Source organism: Ceratotherium simum, chromosome 13 (assembly GCF_057802395.1).
Source record: "Ceratotherium simum simum isolate JZ-2026a chromosome 13, ASM5780239v1, whole genome shotgun sequence".
In the NCBI taxonomy this organism is placed as follows: Eukaryota; Metazoa; Chordata; class Mammalia; order Perissodactyla; family Rhinocerotidae; genus Ceratotherium; species Ceratotherium simum.
The window spans coordinates 35101500-35123411 of record NC_141912.1 but is presented as its reverse complement, the minus strand read 5'-3'; the positions used below and the strand labels follow the sequence as shown (position 1 = coordinate 35123411).

The 21912-nt window shown below is 41.1% G+C and overlaps 1 pseudogene; it reads right to left on the bottom strand.

Moving 5' to 3' along the window:
• On the bottom strand, positions 1–244 carry LOC101397046 (reactive oxygen species modulator 1 pseudogene; annotated as a pseudogene).
• Positions 245–21912: the final 21668 nt, after the last annotated feature.

The following is a 21912-nucleotide window of genomic DNA, read 5'->3' as shown; positions in this document are numbered from 1 at the left end:
TTAGCATCGGATGCCCATCCGGATAGCCCTGAGTGTGCCAAAGCTGCCGCCGTTCTGCATCATGGTTTTCCTGATGCCGCCGCTCAACTCCTGACCCCGCCTTCCGATCCCGAGACAGGAAAAGGTGCGGAAGAGCGCCCCGGCCTCTGTGCCCGCGGCGCAGCCCATGACAAAGCCCATCTTCACACGATCGGTGGAAGCGGCTTGGCTGAGATTGTCCGTAGGAAGCCAGGGACACCAGCATCTCGCTCGCGGCCTCGGTGGCTCAGCTCTACGTCTCACACAGAACACGAGGCAGAGTGCTGAAAATAGTGATTGTGAAGACTCTACAGTAACAGGTGTGGCATAAAAATTAATATATTTTAAAAGATTGTAATCCAACCGTGGTTCAACTCAGTTACAAGTCACGATGCTATCTACTGGGAAACATTGCAAGAAAAGAACTTGGTTGACATGAGGTCTTTCAGTGCAGGATAGGTATAGGTATAGGTATAGGTATAGGTATGGGTATGGGTATGGGTATAGGATAGGGATAGGTATAGGTATAGGTATAGGATAGGTATGGGTATGGGTATGGGTATAGGTATAGGTATCGGTATAGGTATAGGTATAGGATAGGTATAGGTATATGTACAGGTACAGGTATAGGTATAGGTATAGGTACAAGTGTAGATAGTATGTATCAGGGTAGACTCCTAATCACAGTGGACCAACATTTGGCCAAGAGGAAGAAGGTTTTTTAAGATTAGTTTTCTGCATGCTCTATCTCTAGTAAAGGTAACTATCTTTCCACTTTTAAAAGTGTGATAAATTCAGGTAACTTCTGTGATAGGCTACTTCTAATTTCAGAAATTATAGCCTCAAATTTAAGGCTTTGATTATTTGTTATAGGAAATTGCACTTGTCAGAGTGTGTGTTACCGCAAATCGTGTTTGTTCACTTCAAGTTAAGATTATATTTGTTATATGAAGTTACGTTTGTACACCGACCTTGTATTGATAACCCACTGTTTAGGACCTACCTGATTTTGTTATAATTAATCATATCTTATATTATGTTGCCAAGTTAGATTCCACATCTAGAGTTTCCCTCCTTGTGGGTTGTATAAGTAAATAAAATGGTATGATAGTACATTTGCTTTCAAAAACACAACACTATATCTTGATCCTCCACAAAGGAAAGCATTTATTATGTAAGGTAAGTGAAGAAGACCACCACCTTGTATACACACTACATTCAAAATTATGTTTGGGAAAAAAAAGATGCATAAGAAAAAGAGTGGGAAAAATAATCAAAATGCAAAACGTTTTCAAATGTCATGCAACATAATTATCATACCTAGGTATGAAAAAATTATTTTAAAAATGTTTCCCTGAGACTGAGGAGTCACTCTCCCCTCCCAAATGATATCAATTGAGATCTTTTTGAGGATGCAAAGGTCAGATAGGGGACACTGGAAAATTCCTGTTTGCATTTTTCACCCAAAGATTAGTCGAGATTTCTAGTCCATGTGGTAATTATTTCTCCAGTGACTTTCCAGTTCTTAGAAAGATAAGAGAGCTCCTGATATTAACTCCAGACAGATGGCTGGAGTGTCTTTCACCATCTCATCCTTCCTTTCCCTGTTTTCCCAAACTATCCAAATACAGCTTACGGCACAGATTTGGAATAGGAGGGGAAGCAAGACAGGGGCTGAGAATGCCCCGTGACATTGGGCTTAAGGGCACTTTCTGAGGCCACGCATCATCTATGTTTCAGCTCACACTGCTACAGAAATGTTCTTTCTAACCACGCGCCCATGTCACAAAATTCCACTACTGCAAACAATTACTGACTGAAGGTCCTAGAGAGTTTCTCATAATGGAAAGTTTCACATCCAGACTTGGAAGTAGCTGGTTATCTAAGTGGGCTAGAGGTTGGGTTAGAAGAAATAAATGTGATTTTCTTTATTTGACTGTCATTTCTTTGATGGGAAAGGGAAGGTGTTAAATAAAAAGAGGGTCTACACACACACTCCTCTTCTCCATGATTCCTGCCTTGAGACACAAAGACCTCCTTCTCTGGTCTCCAGTTCCAGTTGCCAGGGAGGGATCACTCCACTGCCACACCCTCCATCTGTGTGGGTAGGCCCCCAGAAGACAGCTACTCCTTGCATAAAGTCCATTACCACTCCAAAAAGCAACATCAAAGATCCAGAGAAGATACACCCTTTAAAGTAGAGAACCATCTTCCTTTCTCTGGTCACTGTACCTTAGCAAAAATTATTCATAAAAGGCAAAAAAAAGTTACTACACTTAATAACATCTCGCTTCATTTTTAGGCTAGATGCAAATTCAATGTAAGAAACACTTACTGTGGGCCAACTGTAGCAGGGAGCCAGGGGCTCTGAATGTGCCACACTGTGCCAGATGTTGGGAATGCAGCAGTGAGCGGGATAGACAGGTCCCTGCCTTTTTTGTAGTTCTTGCCCGGTGAGGAGTACAGATAGATTCACAGAGAGATAATGACAAAAACGAAAAGAGATCACGGATGTGACATACTTAACACAGCACATACAATAGTATGCATTACTGAGTCACAGAAGGGCACAGAAGGCTAGAGCCAGGCTCTTCAGGTGTACGGACCTAAAAAGGGCTGGAGCACGGAACAACTGGGGAGATGTGGCTGGAGAGGGTGGCAGGTGGGCGAAGGCGTCCTTCACCCTGTGTGTCCCTGGCTGCTGGTGCCGCTCCACAGGCTCCACTGGTACCCAGGGAAGTCACCCATCTGCTCCACAGTCTCTGCACCTCATGCCAGCTTGTCCTCTGGGGTGGCTCTGCCCACCTCCTCTGAGGGCTTTCAAGACCTCAGTTTACAACCCAGCAGGCCCTTCCTTTCTTCTCTTCAGTTGGTGTGGCGACCTCCTGCTCTCTCAGGCTAGTCTTTAGTCATGCTGGTCAAGGCATGGACATTCCTTGTACAAATGGGACTGCTCTTTTTGCCCCATCTTGCTGGTGGCAGTGTGTAAAAAGCAAGTGTGACATATCACCGAGAATGATCACATTCTAAGAATGCAGCGATTGCATCCTAAAGAGCTCAAGAAAATATATGGTTGAAACAGGGCTTCTTTATGTGTATATTATGACATTCCAAATAATAAATTTAATGTAACCAGGAAACAAATTATGCTTTACATTTTCCTGCGTACTCTGAGTAAGACTTGCATTTGTGGTCATCATCAATGAAGCTCTGTAACAGCCATTGAGAGAGTCACGGGTAGCCAGGATTCACACATGACACAGTGTCCCAGGTAATGACGTACCAGCATTAGGTAAATGGTTTTAGGGAACAGCAGAGGCAAGAGATCTGTGTTGTTTCCATACAAACAGATTCCAAAGATCCATGACATTGTGAACGATGACAGCGTTGCTATCTATTTCCTCTCAGTGGGAGGAATGAAATTATCCGGATGCGGTGCATTTGACAATAAAGAATAAGCGATGGTTCCTGGACCTGAATGGGAAGAGATGATGCCTGGGAAACTACAGAGAAACTACAAAGAATCTTCACGTGCACGGATTGGACAGTTAAAAAAATATATGTAAGTACATCTTTTCACCCATTAATCTAAATTTTCATCAACACATCGCTGTACTTCACCTGGGCGTATGTATTTTGTAATATTTTTTAAAATCAATTTGTTTATAGAAATGCTTAAGGCCTGCACACCCTAGATGCAACCCCACCTCAACATGTCCAAACAGGGCTCTTGACATGCTTGATCCCCACACCTGCTTCTTATTTGGTCCGTCTCTCCCAGTGACCAGCCTTGCCAGACGTGTAACTTTCTCCCTCCAACTACCCTCTCTTCGCCACCACTGCCAGCCTCATATCTAATCCACCTCCAAGTCACGCAGATGCTGCCTGCTAAGCATCCGTCTAGCTCTCTGACCTCTCTGCCTCTTCGCTATTACCATCCGAGGCCAGGATTCTCTCACCTGTAGTCCACAACGGAAGACTGTGGACCACAGACTGCCTGTCGACTACTACAGCTGTCCTAACTGCCTCCCCCATCCTCTCCTAATTTCTGCCAACTCTCTCCATTTTGCAGCCAGCATGATCTTTCAAAAGTGCAAATACCATCACATCACTCCCTGGATTAAGAAGCGTTGCCTCTCATTGCCAAGTCTAAAGTCCAAAGTTCGTAACATGACCTGGAAGAGAAAGTTAAAGCAAGAGCATTGTTCCATGTTTGCGTTTGAGGGGGGAAAACTTTTAGAATTTACTTCATTTAAAAAATATATAGGGGCCGGCCCAGTGGCGCAAGCTGTTAAGTGCTCACGCTCCGCTGCAGTGGCCCGGGGGTCCACCGGTTCGGATCCCGGGCGCGCACTGACGCACTGCCTCTCCGGCCATGCTGAGGCCACGTCCCACATACAGCAACTAGAAGGATGTGCAACTATGACATACAACTATCTACTGGGGCTTTCAGGGAAAAAAAGGAGGAGGATTGGCAATAGATGTTAGCTCAGAGCCGGTCTTCCTCAGCAAAAAGAGGAGGATTAGCATGGATGTTAGCTCAGGGCTGATCTTCCTCATAAATAAATAAATAAATAAAATAAAATAAAAAATATATAATGGGCCAGCTTTGGTGGCCTAGTGGTTAAGTTCAGTGTGCTCCATTTCGGCAGCCTGCATTCAGTTCCTGGGTGTGGACCTACACCGCTCGTCTGTCAGCGGCCATGCTGTGGTGGTGGTTCACGTACAAAAAGAGGAAATTGGCAGTGGATGTTAGCTCGGGGTGAATCTTCCCCAGCAAAAAAAATATATATATATGTATATGTATGTATATATATATATATATATACACACACACATATATATATATAATGGGATGAGTCTTTTAACATCATAATCACAAATTGATATTTTTGCCTTTAAATAGAATGCACCTTTGGGAAAAGCTTAGTAAACTCATGGATGCGCCATTTATCTCAACTGATACAAATTTTGAACCATCATTAAATTTCATAGATATCCTTGTAATTTATCTAAACAGTGTGGTGCAAGCATTTGGAACAATTAAATCAGGTAATAAGAGGTCTTTGCAAATTTATTAGCCCTTGGAGAATTCTTATTTTCTTCCCTTTGGATGCCAGAATCTTGAGAGCTGTAAAATGCAAAGTAAAAATGCACTCACTTTGAGAATTGTACTTAGCTTTTTGAAGTTTTCCAAATCTATTTAGTGAGCCCTTTGCTAATTAAAAATGGACTTCCATTCTTCAAAGAAAAGTTCGTATATCTGATCTTATATTTACTTTATAAAGAAGGCCTTACATATTTTTTTCTTTCACCATGACTTAAATAGTCCAGTGTGCTGGCCCATGCTCACCTGGCCAGACTTCTCCAGAGCAAATCCACTCTCACACTAATATCCGGTTACAGAAGCTTTTTTAAATTCCTCAAAAGTGCCACATTTTCTCTCACATCCAGGCCTTCACGTTTAGAGCTTAAAACAATTTTCTCCATTCTCTTTCTCTCTCTTTCAAAATGATGAAATACATAAGCAGAAAACTCCATGGTATAGCCATAGTGAACCTCACAGAATCACCAACCCCTTTCCAACACTAATAATTTGCCCTATTTTTTAAATAAGTAAAACATTATAGACTCAATTGATGCCCCTGCATACTTCTTCCTGATACCCTTCCTTCCTCCCCCCAGGTACGCTCTGGCCTAAATGTGATGATTATCATTCCCATGAATGTTTTTGGACTATTACTATATTTTTATGTGTCTGTGAAAATATATAGCATTTTTAGTGTGTTCAAACCAGATTTATTTATTAGCTACCACGTTGCAGTTTCGTTTCACGTTCATATTACATTCGTCTCTTGCCCCTTTCCTCTACAAGTAATTTCAAGAATTTTTGGCCTCACCCAAAGGTTTTCATTACCATGTAAAACTAATACAGAGAATTGAGCAAGATCTTGCTGTAGAAGTTCAGTGCTCATATTTAAATTTTGCATTTTGTGGAAATTGTAAAATATCACAGAAAGAAAACACAAGATTACTTTTTTTTAGATAACCTGGTGGCTAGGTTTCAATAAATAACCAATAGATATGGTTTAGCCGAAGTCCAAAAGGGCTGTCCACGTGTTAGGCCTTTGTCTTGAATTGGTTGGGGCCAGGAGACTTTATTTTATTATATTTGAGTAGATGATAACAATTGCATGGTTTGAAGTTTAAAAGATGCAAAGGGTATATGTGAAATGTCTCCCAGCCACTTCATCCCTCACCGCACACTTCCCTTCCCTGAAGACAACTAATGTCATCAATTTCTTCCAAACTGTTTAAGTGGGAGAATACTCTAAGTGTCCTTCTGCAACTTGCTTGCTTTTTCCTACCAACTTAATATTTTTGAGACTTAAATATTTTGAAACATGTAGACCCAGATAGCTCATTTTATCTGTCTATAACATTGCTGTCCAATAAAACTTTCTGCAATCATGGAAATATTCTGTATCAACACTGTCCAATATGGTACCCACTAGCCACATGTGGCTACTGAGCACTTGAAATGCAACTAATGTTATTGAGGAACTGAATTTAAAAATTTAAATTTAGAACATGGAATTAATTTTAATTAATTTAAATTTAAGTTTAAATAGCCACATGTAGCTTGTGGCTACTATACTGGACAGTATACAGCTCTGTACATTTAATTATATACATTACAGCTCTGTAATATTTAATTATATAAATATACCACAAATAATGTATCCATTCTTTTGTTTATGGATATTAAAGTTATATCCAGTTTATTGTTATATAAAACAATTCTGCAATAAACATACTTCTGTATACCTTCTTGTGCAAATGTGGGAGAGTTTGGGTATAAGTTTATAAACTTAAAGTGGAATTGTATTATCAGCTCTACTAGATATTGCCAAATGGTCTGCACAGTGGTTTTTCCAGTTTACACTCCCACCCATGTGTCTCTATTGCCCCATAGCCTCACCAACATTTCATATCACCAGACTTATCTGTGCCAATGTGATAGATGTGAAATGCTATCTCATTGTTTCCTCTCTGAGGAATTGTCCTTTGTAGTGTTTTTGTTTTTCTCTTGAGTTGAGCCCCATTTTCATATTGGTTTGTGGAAGTTCTCCACAAATTCTATATAGTAATTCTTTCTTGCTTATATGCCTATATATGAAGTCCACTATAATATGCCTTTTATTATTAATTTACTTTTTGGAATAGCAATATATTCACATGTATTTCAAAAGGTACACAAAGATAACTAGGCTTCTTCAAAAAATTAAACATAGAATTACCGTATAACTGCAAAAGATTCTCTCCTCCACCAAACTCTAGCCAGATTCCTCTAGGTCTTTTCTACCTTGACCTATAAACACTTAAAAAAAAAAACAATGACATAGTATCTAACAGCTCAAGGCCACACCCCTAGGTTGACCCTTGCTCCCCTTAAAGTGCTTGCCTGAGAAAACTCAAGGTTGCCAAAAGAATTTACTGTTTGTTCCAGCTAACACCTGAGGGAAGATAGGGCCCCTGTCTCCCAGCCTCTGTGGAGGGTAGGCGCCTCACTTGGACAAGCGCCAGTTAACAAACCCAAACGGATTTCACGTGGACCAACCCCTCTTCCTGATTTTTGTAACTTTTCACTTTCATGACTCTACTCAGCTCCCAGTCACCCCCTCCCTAGTCCCTCGTTCTCCTTTTAAAATGCCCAGTTACCTCTGTACAAATCAAAGTTGAGTTCCCTTCACGCTGGACTCTTTCCCTGTTGCAATAGTATATTTCTGACTAAAATCTGTCCTTACCACTTTAACTAGTGTCTGGCTTTGTTTATCTTTGACGTGACCCAGCAATTCTACTCCTAGGCATATACCCAAGAGAAAGGAAAACATATGTCCACACAGAAACTTGCACAAGAATGTTTATAGCAGCATTCTTTATAATAACCAAAAGGTGGAAACAGCCCAGATGTCCATCAACTGATGAATGGATAAATAAATTGTGATGTATACATAGAACGGACTATTATTCAGCCATAAAAAGGGATGTAGTACTGATACTTGCTACAACTTTCATCAACCTCGAAAATATTATGCTAGGTGTAAGAAGCCAGACACAAAAGGTCACATATTGGATGATTCCTTTTCTATGATACATACAGAATAGACAAATCCATAGACGTAGAGAGCAGATTAGAGGTTACCAGGGGATGGGATCAGAGGGAATGAGGAGTGATTATTTAATGGATATGGAGTGTTTTTATGGGGTGATGAAAAAGCTTTGAGACTAGAGAGAGGGAATGGTTGCACGACATTATGAATACACTAAATGCCACTGAACTGTACACTTTAAAATGGTTAACTATGTTATGTGAATTTCACCTTAAAAAGAAGATCACCAATAAAAAGTCCTCCTCATAATCCTATTGCCTGGCTACTCTGTTACCCCTTCTCAGAGGTAACTGATGTTTTGTTGTTAATTTGTCTGTTTTTTGAAAACTCCATTTATAGTGACTTTTAATGAATAGAAGCTTTTAATTTTAACACAGACAAATTTATCAGTCTTTTCCCTTAGGTCTCACGCTTTTCAAGTATCTTATTTCAGAAATTCTTTCTTATCCCAATAACCTACAGTCCTATTTTTTTCCCTAAAAGTTTAAAAAATTTACTTTTCACATTTAGGTCTTTAATCCAGTTGGACCTCCTTTTTTCTGTATGGAATGAGATAGAAATCAGTTTTATTTTATTTTCATATGGATAACCAATTGTCTCAGCACAATTTATTGAATAATTAATCCTGTCCACAGAACGAGGACAACCTACCTAAGTCAAATATTGGATATGCAGGTATATGCATGATTTTTTTTTTTTTTTTGGTGAGGAAGATCGGCCCTGAGCTAACATCTGCCAATCCTCCTCTTTTTTTTGCTGAGGAAGACTGGCCCTGGGCTAACATCCATGCTCATCTTCCTCTACTTTATATGGGATGCCACCACAGCATGGCTTGACAAGTGGTGCGTCAGTGCGCACCCGGGATCCGAACCGGCAAACCCTGGGCCGCCGCAGCAGAGCATGTGCACTTAACCGCTTGCGCCACTGGGCCGACCCCTGCATGATTTTTTTTTTTTTTTTTTCCTAAGCTCTCTATTCTGCTCCATGGGTATGTTAGTTTCTCCCTGTATCAATACCAGACTATCCTAATTGCTAAATAATTATCATAATTTTCAATATATGGTAAGGCAAACTCTCAAACTTGTTTTCTTGGTTATTTTTGGTTCTTTGCTCATCCATATAAATTTTGGAATCAGTTCATAAAGTCAATAAAAAATGTTGCTGAGGATTTTTAATAGAATTGCATTAGATTTATAGATTAATTTGGGAAGAGTTGTCATTGTTGTAGTATTCAGTCTTCTCATCCATAAAGATGGTATGTCCCTCTGTTTATTTAAAGATTTTATTTATTTATTTTTCCCCCAAAGCCCCAGTAGATAGTTGTATGTCGTAGTTGCACATCCATTCTAGTTGCTGTATATGGGACGCGGCCCCAGCATGGCGGGAGAAGCGGTGCGTCGGTGCTTGCCCGGGATCCGAACCCGGGCCGCCAGCAGCGGAGCGCGAGCACTTAACCGCTAAGCCACGGGGCCGGCCCCCTCTGTTTATTTAGATCTTCTTTAGCACCTTACAATAAAATGCTATAATTTTTCTCAGAAATTTCTTGAGCATTTTTGTTTGATTTATTCCTAGTTATTTTAAAATTTTTTATTGTGTTGTAAAAGGCCTTTATAAAATTATATTTTCTTACTATCTGCTGCTGGTATAAAGGAAAACCATTGTTTTGCTTATTAATATCATATCTAGTAACATTTCTAAGTTTTCCTATCAATTCTAATAATGTATTAGGTTTTCTATGTAGACAATCAAATCCTTATAAACAATACAATCATCATTTATGAGGCATTTTTTTCTTTTTCATTGTCAGGTTAACAGTCCACACACTCACACACACATTGCTTGATTTGATTTGCAAAAATTTTGTTTAGGACTCTTCCAGCTATGTTTGCCAGTGAGATTAGCGTATAGTTATCCTTTCTTGTACTGTCTTTGCCTATTGTTGTTATTAAGGTTATATTAAGTCTTATAAAATAGTTTGAAAGTATACTCTCTTGTTTCTTTTATCTGGAAAGGTGTATGTTGTTTTTTTTAATGTCAGTTATAACTCTATCCAAGCAATAATAATCTTGTGAAGCATTTTTCTACTGTCAGAAACAATTTGTAGAAGTCACTGAGCCCCTTGGCCCCCACTCTTTTACTGGGCTAATTTCTTCTCATCCTTCAGTTCTCATTGTGAACTTCACATCCTTAGAAAGCTCTTTTCTGTTTCACACTGGATTAGGTGTCACTGTTCCATCCCTCTCATAGGATATCTTATTTCCTCTATCATAACTCACTTCACATTTCATTGTAATGTCTCATTAAATGTTAGTATTCTCAGCTGGACCACAAGCTGTGTGAAGACAGGGACCTAATTTTTGGTCACCACTACCCCAGTGCTTAGTACATTGATGGCACAAAGTTGGCCATCAATAAATATTTGTTGACTGTTTGATTAAGTGAATGAGTGAAAGAAAAAACCTCAGAATGGGACATGAAACAAGTTATCCCTGGATATGGGCAAATTTGAGCTCCCTGTGAAGTCCTTCTGCTTCAGAACAAGGAGAAGATAAGAACCAAGAGAGATCGCAGCCCCAGCTGTGGAAGGAGAGGCCTGTGGAAGGAGGTGGATGCCCCATCCTGATCTGTCTGTGTAGAAGCCCGGTATAAAAAGACAGTGGTGGGGGCAGAGATGCGTCAGCACCAGGGACCCCGTCATCACTGGAGGTCTACTAGAATCCTGGGGGTTCTACCAGAAGTGGCCCTGGGCACTTAGAGATTCTGGGATGGTCATCATGCCACCTCAAAGCCAAGTGCTATGCAGGGTCATGGGGAAGACCCTGGAGAATCTCTCACAGAGACTGGGGCTTGGACAGGGCTAGATTTCTCTTAATACTGCAGTTGGAGTCCCCCAAAATCCAGTTTTAGTTTTTTGGGTTTTTTATGTTTTTGCACTGTGTGACCAAATTGTATCCAAACCTGAGAAATTAAAATAAACTTTCAGAATTCCCAAATCCTCTCAAGGCAGAGATGGCTCAATGGCTTCTGCTGGCCCCCAGAGAAACCTCACCCCTCTGACTCAGGCTCAATGACTATCATGTTTATTTTGCATCTGCACCTCAGAACCAGGAAGTGCCTTGGACAGAGGTACAAGAAATTCACTCACTGGAAAGATGATATCCCAGGTATCTTAGCTTATCTCGTGTGATTTTGACTAGCATTAGTTACCCCCTTGAGCTTCAATAACTCTGAGTACACTGGCAAATAGACCTTTAGACTTGCAGTGAGGATCATCAGGCCCTGATCCCAGATGGTGGTTTGTTCATTCATTCAATAAACCCTGCCTGAATACCTCCTGAGTGGGACTTGGGTCAGTCCCTGTCATCTACCTAAAAAGCTATTTACATGTGACCCAGAAATCTTGATCTATAGAGTAGACTTGAAGACTGATGGCTTAAGCGTGTTATCTACTAAATTTCCTCCCCATTGTTTCAAAGGAGAATAGAGTGACAAAGAGAGGAGGTGTTTGAGAGGGCTTATTTTAAGCATGCAGGTTGACTAAATTGTTGACTGGGGTCACCATCACATGACACATCTCCCTGCATAAAACTCAGGGCAACCCCAGGACTAGCCTACATCTGAGTGGGGGCCTCTGGAAGCCTGGTCCTGACTCTTCTCTAAGTTGTATGGCTTCAGGGCCAGACGAAGGCCATATTGGTAGGTTTTCACTGCCATGCCCAGACCTTCCACTTTTTCACCATGGGGGCAGTTAGCTTCATTATCCTTTGAATCCATTGACACGTACGTAAGAGACTTGAGCCTCTCATAAGATTTGGAAGGCAGGATATCATAGTAGGTAAAAGCATGTGCTCTGGAGACAAAGCCTGCGTTCAAATCCAAACTCCAACACTTACTTCTCTGGGCTAAACAGGGCTAAAAAAAGTCCGGTATCAGTTAGGATGTATTCTGCAAGCAACAGAAAACTCAGCTACCAATAGGACATTAAATTGTCACATATTACAAAAAAATCTGGCTGTAGGTGGCTGGTAAAGCCCCTCAACTATATCATCCAAGACCCAGGCTCTTCTCATCCTCTCTATCATCCTTGGTGTGCTGGCTTTTTGGGCCCTCAGTGACACTCCACTGATACTCTTGGTGTGTGGGAAACTTTGCTTGTGGACTTCCCAAATCAGTCTGGGAGTATTACTATTTTGGGGGTGGGCAGGGAACAGTGACTCTGCGATGGTTTGGAGTGTTGTTCTCAATTCTTTGCTCCCTCATTATTTATTTATTTATTCATTTATTTAATTTTTTTTTTGTGAGGAAGATCAGCCCTGAGCTAACATCCGTGCTAATCCTCCTCTTTTTGCTGAGGAAGACGTGCTCTGAGCTAACATCTATTGCCAATCCTCCTCCTTTTTTTTTCCCCCATAGCCCCAGTAGATGGTTGTATGTCATAGTTGCACATCCTTCTAGTTACTGTATGTGGGACGCGGCCTCAGCATGGCCGGAGAAGCAGTGTGTCGGTGCGCGCCCGGGATCCGAACCCCGGGCCGCCAGTAGTGGAGCGCGTGCACTTAACCACTAAGCCACGGGGCCGGCCCCCTCATTATTTATTTAAGTGTACATCCATGCTCTTTGCTGTGTGGCTTGCTTGGGCCAATAGAATATCAGAGGACATGATGCAAGCAGATGATTCAAATGTACTTTTGTGATTTGACTTGGTCTCTTGTGCTCCTCTGATGTGACAAGAAAAAAGCAAATTCCAAATATGCACTGCCCCTTCAGCTTGGGCCCCAGAATAAAGACCCTGGGCCAGAACTGAGCACAACCAGAAGCCTGGAGCCCTACCAATCCCTGTCGAGTCCAGCTTGGATCAGCAAAACCACAGCCAACTTCCAGCGTATGAAAGTTCCATGAGGGGCTGGCCCTGTGGCTTGGTGGTTAAGTGCACGCGCTGCGATGCTGGCGGCCTGGGTTCGGATCCCGGCTGTGCATCGAGGCACCACTTCTCTGCCCATCCTGGGGCCGAGTCCCACATACAGCAACTAGAAGGGTGTGCAGCTATGACATACAACTATCCACTGGGGCTTTGGGGGCAAAAAATAAAATAAATAAAATCTTAAAAAAAAAAAAAAGAAAGTTCCATGAGTATGAAAATAAATGGCTGTTGTAGTAAGTCATTGAGATCTTGCAGCTGTTTGTTACATGGCAGAAACTGACTATTGCAGGCCAATTTTAGGTTCTCACCAATGTCTAAGCTCTTTAGCAGGATCAATTATCTTACACCACAATTGAGATGTATGAGCGGATGTAGTTTATCTGTAAGCAATGTGGTCTTTCTTACAACCGTTAACTACTGGGTAGCAGTAAAGCTGGAGTTGTTTCAGTGCAATGCCATAGAATAAACAGGCTGTTCAGATACTTTGTAGTATCTCTAGGTAAAAATGCTCAGTCTCAGATTTCTCAGAGGTCTTTCTTCCTCCAAGGCTTCTTGCCAAGTAGTTGTTGGGAGCGCACGGAGAGAGAGAAGAGGCTTATGCGATCTCCTGGGGGACAGATGTAGGAGAATAATTAAGGTCCTCATGCTCTCAGTGTGTCCTTCGGCTCCTCTGGTTTATGGGTCAATATGCACTTGGTCACATTCACCCTACCGGCCTTTAGCTAAAGTCAGCACTTAGAGTATCTTATGGGTCTCTCTTGGCTGGGTCTGATCTCATTGGTATTCCTTGGCTGACTCAACCTCCCTGTGGCTCTGGAAAGCCCAGTGGACCACCTGAATCTCCACCATGTCCCCCATCCAGTCCCTGACCCAAGCTGTACAAACCACATGCCTATGTTGCCCTTTCATGGTCTTCCTGCCACAGTGTGTCCCATGGCAGGCCCATGGCTCTCAACTCAATGTTCGTCATTGGAGAAGGACTGGAAACGCAAACTAGACCCTATCTTCCTACTGGTTCACTCTGATTTGCCCACTTATCTATATTGGGCACAAGTTTGTATCAACTTCAATGATTTCTTCTATTTTCTGGATGTTTCTGAAGCCATTTCCCCAATTCCAAGTTAAGCCTCTTTGATTCCTATCTCACTCTCATCTCACGGCTTTCTTCTTCTTCAAGCCCCAAGACAAGAAGGGACAGGCTCTTCTTTTATTCCTTTCATATCATATCCTTGGCTTCCTGGCTCTCGTTGCCACTTCGGAAGACAAGAGTTCCTTTTGGAAGCAATCTTTTGAGGTAGGTATTATTATCATCATCGTAGACAGATGAGGAAATCAAAGACGAAAGATTAAATTACCTCCTCCTTTGATAGAAACTTGAATGTAGGTCTGGATCTTGATTTTGTTAAATTGGAGCTAAATGAATGTAAAAAATTATTTCTCTCTCACAGAGTCCAGTTTTCAAGGCTATTATCTTGTTTAAAAATCCTATTTTGAATTTCAATAGATGCATATTAGCCCTTTTCTTCTCTTTATATTCCTTCTGAAACATCCTAATCTCACAAGCAGATTGATGCCACAACCAAATAAGGAGGAGATCATTTAGTTGCTGAGGGCCAAGAGAAAAGCACAATAACAGTTTCTTCATACATTACTCATTCCAGCTCCCTCCTTCCACCTGACTTCCCTACTCCAAAGTCTAGGGAATTTTTACCTAGTCCTTTGAATGTGCGCATGCACATGTGTGTCAGTGTGTGTATATGCATGTGTGTGAGAATGTGTATGCATATGTATGACAGTGTTAACAAAAATGAACTCTCCAATTATTCTTCCAAAGCTGCTTTCTTATTCCATGAGTCTTTGACTTTTAAAACCCCAAAGTCAAAAATTTGACTCACTTATAATTATTGTTCTACTATCATTACTTTCTTGAGATAATAAAGTTAGAACCCATGTTTTTTGTGATGGGAGTAGGGGTGGGGGTTACAGGAAATATAGGATGATAGGTTACTATTTTAAAAATCTTATATCTCCAGGATCTCAGTCAATGGCAATAGAGATAGAAAAGAGGACAGTCGTGGTCACCCACTGGCTCCTCCTTTGGCTTCTTTGAGTCATCACCCTGGCTCCAACAACCTCTGAATGCAGGAAAATGAAGCCAAGATATTTTCAAGTCTCAGCCATATGTCTGGCAATATGTTATGTACTTTCAAATACATTACCTCATTTTATTCTCAAAGCAAACCTTCAAGGTAGATATTATAATCCTCAGTTTTTAATGATGAGGGAGCACAGGCTGAAAGAGGTTTAATAACTTCTCCAAACCCTCACAGGTAAAACATTAAAGAGGTGAAGTTCAAACCCTATCCCCCGTGACTGCTAACCTCACCATCCTTTCCCTAAATTAAGGTGCCTCTTGAGAGAATGGCTAGCCTATGTGGGGAGGACTCTATAAAGATGAGTATTTTCTTCCTTGTAGGAGTTTATTTTTAAAAGAAGCATAAAAGAAAGTTTATCTAACCTGGCTTTAAACTAAGGGGGTCAGATTTAAGATCCTGCCAAGAAATATCGCAAGTAGAGAGGGAGGTCCCGGCTCCCTGGCCGTGTATTAGAGGGAGCTCATACTAGGATGGGTCAAAAAGCCACCCAATCTGAAGATACTCTTTGGGACATTTCCCACTGTTGTCTTTAAACTTAGGCTTTTGAAGGATATAACAATGGATAAAGAAAACAATACCTATGGTTCATACTTTTTAAAGATTTTTAAAATTTCTAAAGTGTATATTTTCTTTCAGACCACCAGACTTTCCTGGTCTGTAGAGGAAGTCCCTCAAACATCAAGAACCCAAATTTCCTCTTGTGGTTCAGTTTTGGTTATTTGTTGATGCATAACAAACTGCCCCAGAGTTTGGTGTCTTAAAATAGTAACCATTTTATTGTTTCTCACAAATCAGTGGGCCAGGAATTCTGGCAGGTCACAGCTTGCCTCTGATCCATGTGATGTCTGCTGGGACTGGAATGTCCATGAGGGCTTCTTCACTTACATGTCTCGAGGCTCAAGATGGAGGGCTCCAGTGGCCAGGGGATGACCGGAGCTGCTCAACCGAGCAGCTGTTCTGAGGCCTCAGTTCTCATTGGTGCTGGCTTCCTCAGTTCTTTGTCATGAAATCTCAGGATCTCTCCCTCTCCACGTGGCCTCTCCTTGCAGTCACTCCAGCAGGGTAGACCGACTTCTTACCTGGAGACTCAAAGTTCCCAAGAGAGGAAAAATGGAAACTACCAGAGTTTCTGAAGGCTTAGGCTCAGAACTGGCACATAGTCATGTCCACTGTACTCTATTGGTTAGATCAGGTGACAGGGCCAGCACAGATTCAAGGAGAGGGGACTACACAAGGTTGTGAATATTAGGAGTTATCCATTAGGGGTCACCAATGTAACAGACCACCACAGGTCTCAACCTGCATCAACCAGTTCGGCAGAAATTTCCCTCCCCTCGTTTTTCTAGATGAGCCCACAAGAGGCCTTACATGTGTTCATAAACATCAGCTGTGGCCACCATGAAGTATCTGCCATGTTCCTCCTCTCCTATTCTGGTTCGGTGCCCATAGTTCTCAAAGCTGCTTAAGGAAGCTTTGCTGTTACCTCAACTGATATCCTACAAAAGATGCCAGCAGCCAGTCCTGAGATGTCACATTAGTGCTGGGGTCTCTGACAAGCTGGGACAATAAGTCACACCCTGGCAGCTAGGTCCCACAGCAATAGGACTTGTGTCTAGAGTCCCTGACATCTCTCGACAAACAGCTCCTTCTGCTGATGACCCCGGGCCACTAACCTCTGGCACTCAAACCCATACCAGGGCCTCGGGTGGCGGTGAGCAGACATCATGTTATTCTCTTCCCTTTCCCGTAGATATAAAGCAAAAAGTCAATGCCTTAAGGCTACTGAAGCAATAAAGGCAGAAGGTAGAAGGGAAAGACATCTTCACCAGCCAGACAAAATGTCCTGTCACTCAAATAATTTTGTGACAATCTCCTTCAGACAAATTACTGAAGTGGAGTTCTCCCAGTCTACTGGAGTTGGAGATGAAATGTCACAAATGTCCGTAATAAAATAGCAGGTTATAAAGGACACAGAGGGAATTCTGGTAAGGAATTTTTTATTCTTTTTTTCCCCCCAAAGCCCCAGTAGATAGTTGTATGTCATAGTCGCATATCCTTCTAGTTGCTGTATGTGGGACGCGGCCCCAGCATGGCCGGAGAAGCGGTGCGTCGGTGCACGCCCGGGATCCGAACCCCAGGCCGCCAGTAGCAGAGCGTGCGCACTGAACCGCTAAGCCACGGGGCCGGCCCAGGTAAGGAATTTTTTTAATGACACAAAATCACAAAGCAAAGCGAATAGAAGAGGAAACAATAGCAACAAAATGTTGGAAATTGGAAAGCTGGAAAGCAAATAGTAACAATTTAGTAGATCAGAGAAAGCTGGGGGAAGCAGAGAAACAACCAAATTTACATTGCAGAAGCTGCAAAACGACTTAGTGACACTAGTCACCTATGGAGGTGAGTATGGGGCTAAAAACAGAATATGTGACTGAAAGTCTACTTAAGAAGCACTTAAACCCAATACCTCTCTTCTGAGAGCAGGGATGTAACTTCCCCTCTTGAATAAGCAGAAGTCTGAGAATTTATACCCCAGAAGATACCAATTAGAGAGTCTCTGGACTCGGGGACACCAGAGAGCAAGGGTGTCATCCTGAAATAGGAGATTTAAGTGAAAGTTTAGAATTTCCCACTGAAAGTTGAGATTCCCAGCCTTTCTCCCCACTTAACTCACAGAACCCTGGCACCCAGACTAGAACACTCCAGACAAGAGATTGTCCAGGAAATATGACAAAGACAAAAGAAAAGACCTGAAAATACAGATGGCAGTTACCAAGTAACAGCCCAGCTAGGCCGCTGTAGCAGACATCACTGCCCATATCCCCTGGGCAATCTCAGTTCAGTGTACTCCCGCTGACTTCCAACTGCCAGTATCTGAGTCTCTTTGCCTGAGGTCTCTCTCCAAAGCCAGAGAAGGCTACGCTGCCCAGGCACAAGGCAGGCCAGAAGTGCTATGGAATTAATACTCCTCCCCAGGAGCAGCTCTCAACCAAAGACTGCCAGGGTTTGACGTATAAATACCTCAGCTCCCTTGCCCTTGCATGCAATACTCTGAGGTGTGTGTTTTACACTATTTTCCCAGCGTTTTTCTGTAGGATTAAGCTGTAGAATAGTATTCTCAGTTATAGTTAGCATTATAGCTGCCTTCTCTTCCCTGTCTCACTTCCCTGCTCCCCTACCTGTGTTTCCACTGAGTATTTCCATTCATATACATGTCTCAGGGTCTCATTTAGGGGAACTCTAAGACAATCATGTTAAAGTTGAAAAGCCCCATGCAAAGTGAACAGAGTTTCTCATCAGCTTTTTAGTGCCCCATTCTTAAATATAAGCAGACAGCCAAGGATCACCAGAAATTGAAGAAAAATTCTGACTTGATATATAGAGATCAAACAACAACAAAAAGAAAAATTTGGAGGAAATGGAGATTGAAAAGGGGGAAGAAAACTTACCAAAGAAATATCATATTAATATCTTCAGGAGAGTTAAGAAGAGAAATTACTTTCATGAAACAAGAACAGAATACTATAAAAAATAACATTCAGAGAACAAAAATGAGCTCTTAAAAATTAAATATATGGTAGCAGAAATGAAAAACATACTGGAAGATTTGGAAGATAAAGTTGATGAAATCTCCCAGAAAGTAGAGCAAAAAGAAAGCAATATGAAAAATGAGAGAAAAAAAGGATTAAAAATTTTAGAGAATCAGTCCAAGAGGTCCAATATCTGATTTTGGGAGTTGTATAAAGAGAGACAAGACAGAACAATTGGAAAGATATCATCAAAGAAATGATTTAAGAAAACTTCCCAGAACTGATAGACATGAGTTTCTAGAGTGAAAGGGCCCAGCACATTGAAAGAAAATAGGCCAGTTCCAGAGCTATATCATTTTGAAGTTTCACCAGTGAGGATGAAGAGAAGATCCTAAAACCTTCTAGAGAGTATAAAACATGTTTTATACAAAGGATCAAGAGCCAGAATGTCATCCACTGGAAGCAAGGACACAGTGGAGAAATGTCGTCAAATTTCTGAGGGAAATTTTTTTCCAATCTAGGATTCTATAAGAAACCAAAGTATTAATTAAGTGTAAAAATAGAATAAATACACTTTCAGACATGCAAGATCTCAAAGCATTTACTTCCCATGCATCTTTTCTCAGGAAACTTTTAGAGGATGTGCTCCCCACCACAAGGAAATAAACAAGAAAGAATACTTGATGTGTATGAAACAGGACATCCAACACAAGAGAGGAGGAAGAGAATTCCTGGGAAAACAGTGAAGGGAGACCCCAAAGACGGCAGCTGTTTAGCAAGCCTTGAGGGCAGCCAGTCCCTATTTGAGCTGGTCAGAGGCTTTAAGAGGGGATTTCATTCAGAAGATGTGCTAGACTACATAATGTGTTTGAACAAATTGAGAAGAGATACATACTGGGTGATATATGGGGTTGAATTAATGGTAAGAACATAGAAACAATACACAAAAAGGCAATTATTAGGTCAAGGGAAAATGAGAGGTTATGCAATGAGTAATGTTTGTGCGGTCATTAACAGATAAACAATGAATATCCATCTAACCCAAGTGAGCTATGTTGGGCTGATAGGGTGATGAGAAGTGGGCAGATGAGGCAGGGTGGGAGGATGTGTTGTTTTCCATAACAAGCCTCGTAGAAGTATTTGAATCTTTAAACTATGTGCATGAATAACTTTGATTCAAAAATAATAAAATCAGGAAATTAATACCAAAATAAACAGGGAAGTAAAATAAAGACTGGAACCTCTAAACAGGAATGAAGGTGAACGTAGGGATCCGTGGCCTGTTGTTTTTGTGTAAAAAGCCTCATATGTGACTTTTTGTTTTTCAGTTTCTTCATAACATGCATACCCAAAGTGTACATATCATAAATGTGCAACTTGATTTTTTTCACAAAGTGAACACAGCCTTGTAACTACCACCCAGATCAAGAAACAGAATATTACCTTATCAGACAGCCCCATAAACCCCTTTCCAATCACTATCCACAAGATCTAACGTCACAGATCAATGTTGACTATTTTGTATTTTGTGTGAATGGAGTCACACAGTATGCCATCTTTTGTGTCTGACTTCTCTCATTCAACTTTATGTCAATGACACGCATCCACGTTGTTGTGTATAGTTGTAGTTCATCCATTCTCATTTCTGTAATATCCCATTGGGAGAATACGGCACAATTTATCCATTCTATTCTTAATGGCATCTGTGTACTTTCCAGTCTGAAGCTACTATGAATAGTGCTGCTATGAACATTTCAGTAAATGTTTTTGGTAGACATTATATACACATTTTTGTTGGATATATTACTTAAGAGTGGAATTGCTTGGTCATAATGTATATGTATGTTCAATTTTAGATACTGCCAGACAATTTCCAAAGTGCTTGTACCAATTTGCATTCCCACCAACAGTGTGAGAGCTCCAGTTGCTGCACATCCTTGCCAACTCTTGCTATTGTTCATCTTTTTCATTTTAGTCATTCTGGGAATATGTAGTAGTATTGCACTGTGCTCTTTTTTTACCTTTTTTGTTTTTTGGTGAGGAAGATTGGCCCCGAGCTAACATCTGTGCCAGTCTTCCTCCAGTTTGTATGTGGGTCGCTGCCACAGCACGGCTTGATGAATGGTGTATGTCCACACTCGGGATCCGAACCCATGAACCTGGGCCGCTGAAGTGGAGCATGCAAACTTAACCACTATGCCACTGGGCTGGCCCCTCATTGTGCTTTTAATTAGAATTTCTCTGATGACTAATGAAGTTGAGTACTTTTTCATAGGTTTATTGGCCATTTGAATATCACTTGCCATGAAGTGTCTCTTCAAGTTTTTTGATCAGTTTTCTATTGTGTTTTCTGTCTTGTTCCTATTGATTTGTAGAAATTCTTCACCTATTTTCATATTGGTCTTTTGTTGTCTATATGTATTGTGAATATTTTCTCTCACTCTATGGGTTACCTATTTTACTTTTGAACTAAGTTACACAAATAAAAGCAAGACACAAATTATATGCTCTCTACAAGAAACACATCAAATATAAAGCCATATTTAAGTTAAAAATAAAGGATGCAAAAAGATATACTAAGCAAACACTAACCAAAAGAAAACAGAGGGGCTATATTAATATCGACAAATTAGACTTCTCATTAAGGACTATTACCGGGACTAAAGAGGGATAAAACAATAAAGGAATCAATTCATGAAGAAGACATAACAGTCCTAGATGTTCATGCTTCAAAATACATATAGGAAAACTTGTAGAACTAGAAGGCAAAATAGAAAAATCCACAAATATAGTTGGACAGTTCAACACTGTTGTCTCAGTAATTGATAAAACAGGTAGACAGAAAATCAGCAAAGATATTTCAGCAGAGACCTGAACACACTATCAACAAATTTGACCTAATTGACATTTACAGAACATTCCACCCGATAATAGAAGAAAAACTTTCTTTTCAAGGTTCATGGAGCATTTATCAAGATAGATCATAATCAGGATTAGAAAACATGTCTCAACAAATTTAAAATAAATGAAATCATGGGCCAGCCCCGTGGCTGGGCGGTTGGGTGCGCGCGTTCCGCTACTGGCGGCCCGGGTTCGGATCCTGGGCGTGCACCGAC